The 14,644-nt window shown below is 47.5% G+C and overlaps 1 protein-coding gene across 1 annotated transcript in view; it reads right to left on the bottom strand.

The window, feature by feature from the left end:
* The window catches only part of SMAD1 (SMAD family member 1), a 147,555-nt gene extending 140,466 nt beyond the window's left edge, over window positions 1-7,089 (bottom strand). The window contains exon 1 of the mRNA XM_073604552.1: window positions 6,852-7,089. The gene's annotated coding sequence lies outside the window, so the exon portion shown is untranslated. The remainder of the gene's footprint in view (window positions 1-6,851) is intronic.
* Window positions 7,090-14,644: the final 7,555 nt, after the last annotated feature.

Below are 14,644 nucleotides of genomic sequence, written 5' to 3'. Positions count from 1 at the left end.
GACATGCAGCCAACAGGTGGACAAGAGCTGAAAACAGGCTGGGGGAGACCATCAGCACTTTGAATAAAAAAATAAAAAGGCAGCGGTATTTCTTATTAAAATTATGTGGCAATTTACACTACACCATGTTTGAGCACACTATACATCCTCCTGTTAGAGTTTATACCTACTGTAAGGGGTCAGACGATGAGGCAAGGACAGCCCATGCCCTCAGGAGTAACCCAATCCTGCCTTGCAGCAACTCTCCCATGAGACTGAATAGTGCAGAATGACTGGACTAGGGGCTACTACAAACTCACAAATCAAACAAAGGCCTCCAATCATTTCCACAGTAACCAGAGCCTTCGCAGCCAAAAGCTGAGAAACATTTCTCCAGGGAGAACCTAAAGCAGCTTCCCGACTGATGCAACAGACTGCAGGCTAACACATCTGTCCATCGTGAAAACGTAGACAGTGCCTTTCCAACAGGGTAATCTGACATTGTATTCACTGGCCGTACCAAATCCCTTCTTGTCTAATGCTTCACTTCTACTGATTAACAGAAATTTGTAGTACAGCACAGACACAATACGACCATGCCCATTCTGACACAGACAGCGCTTTTGGTTTCCTAATCTAACCTGGCTAAAAAATAAAAGTTAAATGGGATACCAGACAGGAAGTGTGTTCACAAAGACACAATAATAAAAAGGCAAACAAATAAAAAGTGAGATATGTCCCTTCCCTGACAAGTTATGTGTATGTCAAAGGAGATCTAGACACAAGAAAGAAAACGAATATTGCAGTAAACCAGTCTTTGGATGCAGTAGCTGCATTTGTTTTCTTTTTACTGCTAAATTACACAAAAATTCTAGTTGATGGCAATAGAAATCTCTGCGTCCTTGTCACTTTCTGCAGACTGTACTGAAATTCCCAATGTTATCAGCCAAGGGTGACAATGTAGCTCCTCCATAGATACAGTACATTGAACAAGAATGGTCACCATAGGATAGGAAATGTGTTATGCCTAGTACTGAACACACAATGAGAAAATGGGATGAAAAATACCGCTTTCGAAGCGATTGTACAATAATCTGATTGTTAGTACACAGCTTTCAAGAGTCGATCACAACAATTCAACCGAAATTAACCAAAGGGGCAAGCACAAAATGCCTTTTGTACAATGCCAGATTTTCATCTATTCAGTATGGCATGCATCCGAAAAAAAAAAAAAAAATTTGAGTGACCAAGTCCGCACAATTGGAAACAAAATAATACAACACAAAGCATCAGTTCTGAAGTTGTATTCTGTTGTAGGAGAACATGCAATTAACATGCAAGAAAAAAAAAAAAATTTAATCATTTGTCCGATATTTAGTGGAAGCAACAGTAATAAGCTCCACTCTAATGCCGCGTACACACGAGCGGACTTTGCCCGGTGGACTTTGACGTACTTTACAACGGACTTTCTGAATGAACGGACTTGCCTACACACAATCCACCAAAGTCCATCGAATTTTTACGCGATGACGTACGACCGGACTAAAACAAGGAAGTTCATAGCCAGTAGCCAATAGCTCCCCTAGCGTGGCTTTCTGTCTGTCAAACTAGCATACAGACGAGCGGACTTTTCAACCGGACTCGATTTCGACGGATTGATTTAAAACATGTTTCAAATCTAAGTCCGTCCAACTTTTGAGCAAACAAAGTCCGCTGGAGCCCACACACAATCGAATTGTCCAACGAAATCCAGTACGCCAGACCAAGTCTGCCGCAAAGTCCGCTCGTGTGTACGCGGCATTAGGAAGAAAAAAGAAAAAAAAACCCATAAAACTCCTCTCACCATCATTATAGAGAAGCATTTTATTTTTATTTTCTTAGATTCATACTTACATCAGAACGATGCTTCATCTGTCCCCCGCCTTCTCTGCACTGGGTATCGAGCCACCGAACACCGCCGATGGCTCGGTTCTTACAGATGCCCGAGAGGAGAACTGCTGACTGTCAGTCAGTGTCTCTCCTCTCTGCTTCTCCTCGCTCATTGGAGTGCTGAGCTGTGGAGGGGTGGTGAGCAGCTCGCTGGGACTGACAGCTGGAGGCTCCAGACTTCTGAAGTTGGGATGACATGCTGCCTCAACTGATGGCAGTGACGTCTGCAAAGAGCTCGCCACTGAAAACGGGTCACAGCAAAACGAATTGCACTCCTGTGAACCATAGGAGAAGTACAGCCTAAAAAGCTCAGCCTGGACTTGTCCTTTAACCCTTTCCCACCTTACCCTGATATCCCTTTAAAAAGTTCTGAATGTTAGGGAGTGGTACAGATTGGTTTATCACTTGACCACTGTGACTTGCTTTCACAGTGGTCACATGATCAGGAGTCAGTCCAGCCAGCTACCGATTTCTCCTGCATTTCTAAAATAAAAAATAACAATTGTATTCTATGGGGCCTGTTTACATCTAAACAATGTGCTGTTGCTTGTCATGCCAAAGAAGTCCATAGGTTTTGTTTTTTTTAGGGCATGATCATGTGCCTATTGGTCCCACAGCTTTCAATGACAGCTCCTGACAAAAGCCCAGAACATGTTTTTCACACCCAAGGCTTGTCGCCTCCTAACACTTTACACCTGAAAATGTCCAAAAAAAAAAAAAAAAAAAACACTGAAGGTGGTAACGTTTTAGTGTGCACTCAAGCCTAGGTTATCATTGCTGTGGGTTTGAAATCGCACTATTTCAACCCAGCAATTCAGTCTGACTTCAGTGGCGATTTGATAAGACATCTGCACGGGTTCCTGCACAGATGTCTGTACAAATCACCTCCCCTGAAGGCACCAAAAGTAGTACAGGAACTACTTTTGGGAATTGGTGTGATGCGCAAAGTCGGCACCACAACGATTCGGACAGTGCCATTGCCAGCAATAGCCACAGATTTGGCATGCGATCAAATTGCATGCCAAATCGTACCAATGTGAAAGTAGGCTAAGGGTTGAATGCTCCTTACATCTAGTACAGTGGTTCTCAACTCCTGTCCTCAGGACCCACTAACAGGCCAGGTTTGCAAGATAACTGAAATACATCACAGGTGATATCATTTGCTTCTCAGTGACTGCAGTATTCTAGTCTGCATCTCCCCAAGGTAATACTTAAAATCTGGCCTGTTAGTGGGTCCTGTGGACAGGAGTTGAGAACCACTTATCTAGGGGGTAGTGGAAAGGGCTGAAAAACTTACTGGGCTCTTTGCTTTTGCTGACCGCCAGCGCTCTTCTCTCCAAAGCTCTGGATTGAGGGTGGACCCTCGGTGTCCTCATGTACAGTGTAGGACCCCTAGTTCTGCAACGTAGTTAATTTAAACATCAGCTGGTTGTACCCAAGTTGGCAGAACGATCAACCATCAATCCACTGCTGAACCAGCTGAGATTTCAACCATCTATGGCTGGCTTTAGAGAGTCCTTCTGAAGCGAGGAATAAGGCATTTCTTATAGTTCACTCCTCTACCCTTATACTTTAAGCAGTATTAAACCCCAAAATTTTATATATTGCAGCTTACCAATCAACTAGGATGGCTGCATTCATTTTTTAAGCTTTTTCACCTGATGATCAGGCCAGTAACAAACCTCCTTTATTAGGAGTGTCCCCACTCTGGATGAAGGAGCACAGAGGGCACCTTTGGACACCAGCATGGTCAGTCTGGGGGGAGGGGAGTGTTGAGTGAAGAAGATTATTATGATTATACAGGATTTAGATAGCACCAACAATTTGCGTAGCGCTTCACAAAAAGCCTGGCAGTACAGCTACAATGCAACTCAATAGAAGACCAATTACAGGGCCTTGTTCATTAGAGCTTACAATCTAAAGTCCCGTACACATGGGCTGAATGTTGGGGGACAACAGCGGGTTTAGAAAAAAAAAAAAAAAAAACTGTAGTGTGTACCAGGCTTAAAGCAGAGCTCCACCCAAAAGGACTCGTTCCCCTTGGCACTTTTGAGAAGTGGTAGCGGAGCAGGTACCCGATTTTGACAGGTACCTGCTTCCCACTTCCATTCTGACTGTCATGGTGGTCAGGAACAGAAGTTCTCCTCCCTCCCCCCTGCAGTCTTCTGGGACACTGACAGATCCCAGAAGACTGCATCCAACATTCACGATGCGCAGTGGGCACACAGCTGTGAAGACACAAGCTGTCCACAGATGACTGGAACCCCGCTTTAAGAGGGTGATACAAAAGCTAAAAACTGTGGGGATGAGCAAAAAAAAAAAAAGTTTATTAGTTAGAAGCAAGACAGGCCTCTCTAAAGAGGGGTTTTCAGGGATTGCCTACAGATGGGTAAATTAGGAGATAGACAGATTGGGGTAGGGAGCTCCAGAGGATGGGAAAGGCTCTAGAGCAGGGATAAGCAATTAGCGGACCTCCAGCTGTTGCAAAACTACAAGTCCCACCATGACTCTGGGTGTCATGCTTATGGCTGTCAGAGTCTTGCTATGCCTCATGGGACTTGTAGTTCTGCAACAGCTAGAGGTCCGCTAATTGCATATCCCTGCTCTAGAGCATTGATGGCGAACCTTGGCACCCCAGATGTTTGGGAACTACATTTCCCATGATGCTCAACTAAACTGCAGCGTGCACGAGCATCATGGGAAATGTCATTCCAAAACATCTGGGGTGCCCAAGTTCGCCATCACTGCTCTAGAGCAGAGGTCTTCAAACTGCAGCCGTTTGCTTGCCTTTATCCGGTTCTTGAGGCACAATTCTTCCCACTGATATGAGACACTATCCTGCCCACTGACACCAACAATGGGACACTATTATTCCTCCTCCTAATACCAAATGTGGTGATGTTCACGAACTGATGCCAGGAGAATTTCCACTCCCGTTGGCCACAATCTGACCCCACCAAGTCTTGGCACAATAATCTGGCCCTTTTAGAAAGTTAGTAGACCCCTAGCTCTAGAGTAAGTCCTGGGGGAGATGATGAGGGAGTCAGAGAGTAGGAGGTGTTGTGAGGAGCGGTTTGGGTGACATTTGGTGACAAGGACAGTGATGTCGCTGGGGGCAGAGCGGTTTGGGTGACATTTGGTGACAAGGACAGTGATGTCGCTGGGGGCAGAGCGGTTTGGGTGACATTTGGTGACCAGGATAGTGATGTCGCTGGGGGCAGAGCGGTTTGGGTGACATTTGGTGACCAGGATAGTGATGTCGCTGGGGGCAGAGCGGTTTGGGTGACATTTGGAGACCAGGATAGTGATGTCGCTGGGGGCAGAGCGGTTTGGGTGACATTTGGTGACAAGGACAGTGATGTCGCTGGGGGCAGAGCGGTTTGGGTGACATTTAGTGACCAGGATAGTGATGTCGCTGGGGGCAGAGCGGTTTGGGTGACATTTGGTGACCAGGATAGTGATGTCGCTGGGGGCAGAGCGGTTTGGGTGACATTTGGTGACCAGGATAGTGATGTCGCTGGGGGCAGAGCGGTTTGGGTGACATTTGGTGACAAGGACAGTGATGTCGCTGGGGGCAGAGCGGTTTGGGTGACATTTAGTGACCAGGATAGTGATGTCGCTGGGGGCAGAGCGGTTTGGGTGACATTTGGTGACCAGGATAGTGATGTCGCTGGGGGCAGAGCGGTTTGGGTGACATTTGGTGACCAGGATAGTGATGTCGCTGGGGGCAGAGCGGTTTGGGTGACATTTGGTGACAAGGATAGTGATGTCTCTGGGGGCAGAGCGGTTTGGGTGACATTTGGTGACCAGGATAGTAATGTTGCTGGGGGCAGAGCGGTTTGGGTGACATTTGGTGACCAGGATAGTAATGTTGCTGGGGGCAGAGCGGTTTGGGTGACATTTGGTGACCAGGATAGTGATGTCGCTGGGGGCAGAGCGGTTTGGGTGACATTTGGTGACAAGGATAGTGATGTCGCTGGGGGCAGAGCTGTGGATGGCTCTGTATATTGTGATTGGATGAGTGGAAGCCAGTGGAGATTTAAATACAGTAACGAAAACTGAAGCCAGACTTCAGCTAATACTTTATAAGCAGTTACAACACTTTTTTTCACCTTTTGGGATGCGTTTTACATAAATAAAAGCTTGTTGTAAGCACCCCTATCAGTGGTAAATGGCTGGTCTCATCACTCTAACTGCTACATCTGCAGGACACCTTGTTCTTATGAAAAACAGCAGACTTACTGACTAGATCACTGGTGAAGACAGAGGAAAGTGTAAAGAAAAGGATGCAGCCATGACAAGAATTGCTAAGCTGCATTATAATAAATATTTTTGGGGGGTGTAATATGGCTTGAACCATTATTTGCATGTAGGGGCATCCTTTTCTAGTGAGAGGCCCCAGAGGCCGGCCTGTGTGTAGAGAGGAGACCTGGGATGTAATGTGTACTGTGGGAGGACAGACTTGTCCACATACAAAGTTGTGTTGTATTAGTTGTGATGGCGGAGAATTGAGTGAAGGTGAGCGGGGAGGACAGCAGTGTGCTGGGAATGTCCGGCCCTTCCACACACAGAGGCTGACTTCTCACACACAAGGACTTGTTCTGTGTAGGCGCCATCACTCTCCCCCCACCTCCCCCCTTTCTTCTTCTTTCCAGGGTCCCACAGCACAAGTTCGCAGTATCCCGGACTGACTCATTGCCGGAATACGGGGGAGCGCTGTGGAGTGAGCCAGCCTCGCTGCTCCCCTGGCCGGGCCCCATGGAAGAGTTGGGACACAGAGAGGATGAGGGGGGCTGGCAGCGGCTCTTCCGTCATTACAAGTCCCAGCCGAGCCTTCTTCTATGGAGAGCCGCACTCCGTCCAACTAAACTACTTTATAAAGTGAGCCCTCTATCCAGTCCGGACCCCCTTCTCTTCCCATCCCCCCCGCCCGCCTCGTTTACCTGCTGCCTGGCCGGCGGGCGGGGGAAGTTCAGTCACCAAGCGGTGGCGGCGGGTCGGTGTGTGCAGCGATGCAGGGAAGCCGCTCGCATGCCTTCAGCAGCAGCAGCCCGGGATGAGAAGCTCCCTCCTCCTCCTGTACGGCAACCTGGATTGATCTGGTCTCACTGGCGTCAGGGAGTCGGAGCCGCCCCACTGCCAATACACAACACACCCCGACCAGGGAACGTCTACAAAGCACAACCCAGAACAGGCGGCGTACGGCCGCCCAGGGGCACGTCTTAAAAGAGACAGAGGGGGAGGGGAGTCTCCGTTCCCTCAGAGCAAGCGAGGGCCAGGGGTAGGGAAAGGGGATGTCTTCCTCATACAGAGGGAACTCTACACACAAGTCCAAGAATATCACTTCTATCGTGTCATGGGGTCTCCTCATACAGGGGGGAACTCTACACACAAGTCCAAGAATATCACTTCTATCATGACATGGGGTCTCCTCATACAGGGGGGAACTCTACACACAAGTCCAAGAATATCACTTCTATCATGACATGGGGTCTCCTCATACAGGGGGAACTCTACACACAAGTCCAAGAATATCACTTCTATCGTGTCATGGGGTCTCCTCATACAGGGGGGAACTCTACACACAAGTCCAAGAATATCACTTCTATCATGACATGGGGTCTCCTCATACAGGGGGAACTCTACACACAAGTCCAAGAATATCACTTCTATCGTGTCATGGGGTCTCCTCATACAGGGGGGAACTCTACACACAAGTCCAAGAATATCACTTCTATCGTGTCATGGGGTCTCCTCATACAGGGGGGAACTCTACACACAAGTCCAAGAATATCACTTCTATCGTGTCATGGGGTCTCCTCATACAGGGGGGAACTCTACACACAAGTCCAAGAATATCACTTCTATCGTGACATGGGGTCTCCTCATACAGGGGGAACTCTACACACAAGTCCAAGAATATCACTTCTATCGTGTCATGGGGTCTCCTCATACAGGGGGGAACTCTACACACAAGTCCAAGAATATCACTTCTATCGTGTCATGGGGTCTCCTCATACAGGGGGAACTCTACACACAAGTCCAAGAATATCACTTCTATCATGACATGGGGTCTCCTCATACAGGGGGAACTCTACACACAAGTCCAAGAATATCACTTCTATCGTGTCATGGGGTCTCCTCATACAGGGGGAACTCTACACACAAGTCCAAGAATATCACTTCTATCGTGTCATGGGGTCTCCTCATACAGGGGGAACTCTACACACAAGTCCAAGAATATCACTTCTATCATGTCATGGGGTCTCCATACAGGGGGGAACTCTACACACAAGTCCAAGAATATCACTTCTGTCGTGTCATGGGGTCTCCTCATACAGGGGGAACTCTACACACAAGTCCAAGAATATCACTTCTATCGTGTCATGGGGTCTCCTCATACAGGGGGGAACTCTACACACAAGTCCAAGAATATCACTTCTGTCGTGTCATGGGGTCTCCTCATACAGGGGGAACTCTACACACAAGTCCAAGAATATCACTTCTGTCGTGTCATGGGGTCTCCTCATACAGGGGGAACTCTACACACAAGTCCAAGAATATCACTTCTATCGTGTCATGGGGTCTCCTCATACAGGGGGAACTCTACACACAAGTCCAAGAATATCACTTCTATCGTGACATGGGGTCTCCTCATACAGGGGGGAACTCTACACACAAGTCCAAGAATATCACTTCTATCGTGACATGGGGTCTCCTCATACAGGGGGGAACTCTACACACAAGTCCAAGAATATCACTTCTATCGTGTCATGGGGTCTCCTCATACAGGGGGGAACTCTACACACAAGTCCAAGAATATCACTTCTATCGTGTCATGGGGTCTCCTCATACAGGGGGAACTCTACACACAAGTCCAAGAATATCACTTCTATCGTGTCATGGGGTCTCCTCATACAGGGGGAACTCTACACACAAGTCCAAGAATATCACTCCTATCGTGTCATGGGGTCTCCTCATATAGGGGGAACTCTACACACAAGTCCAAGAATATCACTTCTACCGTGTCATGGGGTCTCCTCATACAGGGGGAACTCTACATACAAGTCCAAGAATATCACTTCTATCGTGACATGGGGTCTCCTCATACAGGGGGAACTCTACACACAAGTCCAAGAATATCACTTCTATCATGACATGGGGTCTCCTCATACAGGGGGGAACTCTACACACAAGTCCAAGAATATCACTTCTATCGTGACATGGGGTCTCCTCATACAGGGGGGAACTCTACACACAAGTCCAAGAATATCACTTCTATCATGACATGGGGTCTCCTCATACAGGGGGAACTCTACACACAAGTCCAAGAATATCACTTATGTTATGTCATGGGGTGTCCATGACACCAGAAAGTCCCTCTCACTGTGCTCTGTCCCTTCTCCTCACTTCTACAACCCTAATTCCAGAGAAGTTAGGACCCTGTGTAACATCTGCTAATCATTCCATCACACCTTCTCTGCAATTGGGGTTACTTCTCTAAAGTTTTTTTATTGCAAATGGCTTCTTTCATTTATTCCCCTCAGCCCTGGATCACATTGGAGTGATTTGGCATACGATTTGACATGTCAGAGGTTGTCTTTGGGAAATAGAGGTATGAGTGCTGCCAGCATTGCTGCAGAGGTTGAAGGGGTGGGGGGTCAGCCTCTCAGTGCTCAGACCATACGCCGCACACTGCATCAAATTGGTCTGCATGGCTGTTGTCCCAGAAGTAAGACTCTTCTAAAGATGATGCACAAGAAAGCCTGCAAACAGTTTGCTGAAGACACACAGACTAAGGACATGGATAACTGGAACCATGTCCTGTGGTCTGATGAGACCAAGATAAACTTATCTGGTTCAGATGGTGTCAACTGTGTTTGGCGGCAACCAGGTGAGGAGTACAAAGACAAGTGTGTCTTGCCTACAGTCAAGCACGGTGGTGGGAGTGTCATGGGCTGGGGCTGCATGAGTGCTGCTGGCACTGGGGAACTACAGTTCATTGAGGGAACCATGAATGCCAACATGTACTGAGACATACTAAAGCAGAGCATGATCCCCTCCCTTCAGAGACTGGGCCGCAGGGCAGTATTCCAACATGATAATGACCCCAAACACAACTCCAAGATGACCACTGTCTTGCTAAAGGAGCTGAGGGTAAAGGTGATGGACTGGCCAAGCATGTCTCCAGACCAAATCCCTATTGAGCATCTGTAGGGCATCCTCAAATGGAAGGTGGAGGAGCGCAAGGTCTCTAACATCCACCAGTTTCATGATGTCGTCATGGAGGAGTGGAAGAGGACTCCAGTAGCAACCTGTGGAGCTCTGGTGATCTCCATGCCCAAGAGGGTTAAGGCAGTGCTGGAAAAGAATGGTGGCCACACAAAATATTGACACTTTGGGCCCAATTTGGACATTTTCACTTAGGGGTGTACTCACTTTTGTTACCGGCGGTTTAGACATTAATGGCTGAGTGTTGAGTTATTTTGAGGGGACAGCAAATTGACACTGTTATACAAGCTGTACACTCACTACTTTGCATTGTAGCAAAGTGTCATTTCTTCAGTGTTGTCACATGAAAAGATATAATAAAATATTTATAAAATGTGAGGGGTGTACTCACTTTTGTGAGATACTGTATATTTTGATAGTAAAAAAAATTCTCATATGTGATGTAAGCCATATTAATAGACTGTAACAAAGTATCTTTATTATGTGTTTCAAGAGGTCGATGCGTTTCACTATCAGCTTCCTCAGGACCTCCTTAAGTTGACAGCAAAGAGAAATGGCCTACTCAAAAGAAAAATACAGATAATTAACTTATGATATGTTGATGATCTGTATTTTTCTTTTGCGCTGGCTCGCAGTCATGTGCAGGCCAGTCAAGTTCCTCCACCCCAAACTGGCTCATCCATGTCTTTATGTACTTTGCTTTGTGCACTGGTGTGCAGTCATATTGGAACACGAAGGGGCCATCCTCAAACTGTTCCCACAAAGTAGGGAACATGAAATTGTCCAAAATGTTTTGGTATGCTGACGCCTTAAGAGTTCCCTTCACTGGAACTAAGGGGCCAAGCCCAACCCCTGAAAGGCAACCCCACACCATAATCCCCCCTCCATCAAGTGATTTGGACCAGTGCACAAAGCAAGGTCCATAGAGACATGGATGAGCGAGTTTGGGGTGGAAGAACTTCACTGGTCTGCACAGAATCCTGACCTCAAATCGTTAGAACACCTTTGAGCGGAGACTGCAAGCCAGGCCTTCTCATCCAGCATCAGTGCCTGACCTCACAAATGAGATTATGGAAGAATAGTCCAAAATTCCCATAGACACTCCTAAGCCTTGTGGAAAGCCTTCCCAGAAGAGTTGAAGCTGTTATAGCTGCAAAGGGTGGGCCAACTTAATATTGAACCTTACGGACTAAGACTGGGATGCCATTAAAGTTAATGCACGTGTAAAGGCATATGTCCCAATACTTTTGGTAATATAGTGTATATACCTCAACTCTGTTGATTTGAAGTGTCAGCCATGGCTATGGCGACTTTATGTTACTAGTGTATTGAATAATTTTCTGAAATTTCAACACCTTTAACCAGTTCCATACCGGGCTATAGACAAATGACGCTGACAGGAACACTCTCTCCCTTCGGGGGTCCTGCAGCGCGGCGATCGGGGATCAGGCGTGTCCCTCGGAACACAGCCCCTCCCTGATCAGCGTAAAGAGCCAATGAAATTGTGTCTTTACCACGTGGCAGGCTGTGTCCAATCACAGTCTGTTACTTTGGAAATCCGTGTGCACAGCGCTCGTGTACCGAGTACCTGTCTGTGAGCTCATCAAAGTACCTGTCATCCCATCAGAGTACCTGTCATCCCGTCAAAGTACCTATCTGTGAGCTCATCAGAGTATCTGTCATCCCATCAGAGTACCTGTCTGTGAGCTCATCAGAGTATCTGTCATCCCATCAACGTATCTGTCATCCCATCAGAGTACTTGTCATCCCATCAGAGTACCTGTCATCCCATCAGAGTACCTGTCTGTGAGCTCATCAGAGTATCTGTCATCCCATCAGAGTACCTGTCATCCCATCAGAGTACCTGTCTGTGAGCTCATCGGAGTATCTGTCATCCCATCAACGTATCTGTCATCCCATCAGTGTACTTGTCATCCCATCAGAGTACCTGTCATCCCATCAGAGTACCTGTCTGTGAGCTCATCAGAGTATCTGTCATCCCATCAGAGTACCTGTCATTATTATTATTATACAGGATTTATATAGCGCCAACAGTTTGCGCAGCGCTTTACAACATGAGGGCAGACAGTACACTTACAATACAAATCAATACAGGAGGGATCAGAGGGCCCTGCTCGTTAGCGCTTACAGTCTAGAATGGAGGGTCAAGTGGAAACAAAAGGTAATAACTGTGGGGGGGTTAGCTGATGGAGAAAATGAAAAAACAGTTGTTGTTAGGTGTGGGTAGGGTAGGCTCCTCTGAAGAGAAGGGTTTTCAGGGATGTCTAAAAGCTAATAGAGTAGGAGATAAGTGGACAGATTGGGGTAGGGCATTCCATAGGATTGGAGAGGCTTTGGAAAAGTCCTGGAGGCGAGCATGGGAGGAGGTGATGAGGGAGCTAGAGAGCAGAAGGTCTTGAGAGGAACGAAGAGAACGAGTAGGTTGGTATGTAGAGACTAGGCTAGTGATGTAGCTGGGGGCTAAATTGTGGATGGCTTTGTACGTAGTTGTTAGTATTTTGAATTTAATTCTTTGGCCGAGCGGAAGCCAGTGGAGGGATTGACAGAGAGGGGTAGCAGAGACAGAGCGATTGGTAAGGTGGATGAGTCTGGCAGCAGCATTCATGATCATCCCATCAGAGTATCTGTCATCCCATCAGAGTACCTATCATCCCATCAGAGTACCTGTCTGTGAGCTCATCAGAGTACCTGTCATCCCATCAGAGTACCTGTCTGTGAGCTCATCAGAGTACCTGTCATCCCATCAGAGTACCTGTCATCCCATCAGAGTCCCTGTCTGTGAGCTCATCAGAGTACCTGTCATCCCATCAGAGTACCTGTCTGTGAGCTCATCAGAGAACCTGTCATCCCATCAGAGTACGTGTCTGTAAGCTCATCAGAGTACCTGTCATCCCATCAGAGTACCTGTCATCCCATCAAAGTACCTGTCATCCCATCAGAGTACCTGTCATCCCATCAGAGTACCTGTCTGTGAGCTCATCAGAGTACCTGTCATCCCATCAGAGTACCTGTCTGTGAGCTCATCAGAGTACCTGTCATCCCATCAGAGTACCTGTCATCCCATCAGAGCCCCTGTCTGTGAGCTCATCAGAGAACCTGTCATCCCATCAGAGTACGTGTCTGTGAGCTCATCAGAGTACCTGTCATCCCATCTGAGTAGCTGTCATCCCATCAGAGTACCTGTCTGTGAGCTCATCAGAGTACCTGTCATCCCATCAGAGTACCTTTAATCCCATCAGGAGTACATGTCATCCCATCAGAGTACCTGTCATCCCATCAGGAGTACCTGTCATCCCATCAGGAGTACCTGTCCCGTGAGCCCATCAGGAATATCTGTCGTGCAGCCCAGCAGTACCGGAAGCCAATTACTACCTGACGTGCAGCCCATTACTACTTGTCATGCAGCTCAGCAGTACCTGATGTGCAGCCCAGCAGTACCTGACGTGCAGCCCAGCAGTACCTGACGTGCAGCCCATCATTGTCACCTGTCATACAGCCACCATGTCCAAAAAAGTTTACACTCCAGAAGAAGCATATCAAATCATAAGCCTGACCAATGAGAGCAGTGGGAAGCTCTCCCCGCTCCAGTACAGTTCTGATTCCAGTTCAGAATACAAGCCCATCGAAGGCAGTACATCGACGTCCTAAAGGAAGACGGTCTGAAGACCAGGCAGCTACCAGCAGCGCCAGGCGCCCCAATGGCCAATCATGAAATTCCTGACTCCCAGCAGGAAAGGCCCAGTACAAGCGCTGGAATTTCACACCAGACCCATAGAATTAGGGCCCAAACCCATCTTCCGGATGCCTTGGCAATCCCATTGTGGCTGCCTTCTAGCACAGGGTCAGCCACAATCCCCCCTTTCACAGCACAGCCAAGTGTGCAGGTGTGGAGTCAATATATTAAAAACAATCCTAACTCAAGCTATGCCGTGCCTTTTGAATGGAGACCCCTAGTAGTGGAAGAGCTTAGATTGTTTTTAGGCCTTACGCTCAACATGGGGCTTACAAAAAAAAAAAAACAAAGTACGTGCAAATTGGTCTACCAACCCCATCCACCACATGCCAAACTTATATCCCTGACCAGAACATCTCTGGACGAATCCCTGGTCCATTTCACAGGCCGGCTGAGATTCAAGCAGTATATCCCCAGTTAGAGGGCCAAGTACGGATTGAAGCTCAACAAACTCTGTGAAAGCTCCACTGGATATGTGCATGTCTTTCGCGTGTATGAAGGCAAAGACTCCCAGCATCATCCCAGAGTGTCCAACGTACAGGGTAAAATTGTCTGGGAATTGGCATTCCCACTCTTCCAAAAGGGACATCACATTTACATGGACAATTACTATACCAGTTTGCCGCTTTTTTGCCACCTATACCTTGAAAAAACTTTGGCCTGTGGTACAGCAAGAAAAAACAGGAAGGGCTTCCCACAGCATCTAGTCACCACAAGGCTACAAAGGGGGAATCGGCAAGCCTGAGGAAT

This window comes from Aquarana catesbeiana, linkage group LG01 (assembly GCF_042186555.1).
Source record: "Aquarana catesbeiana isolate 2022-GZ linkage group LG01, ASM4218655v1, whole genome shotgun sequence".
Lineage (NCBI taxonomy): Eukaryota > Metazoa > Chordata > Amphibia > Anura > Ranidae > Aquarana > Aquarana catesbeiana.
This window is presented reverse-complemented; position numbering and strand designations above follow the sequence as displayed.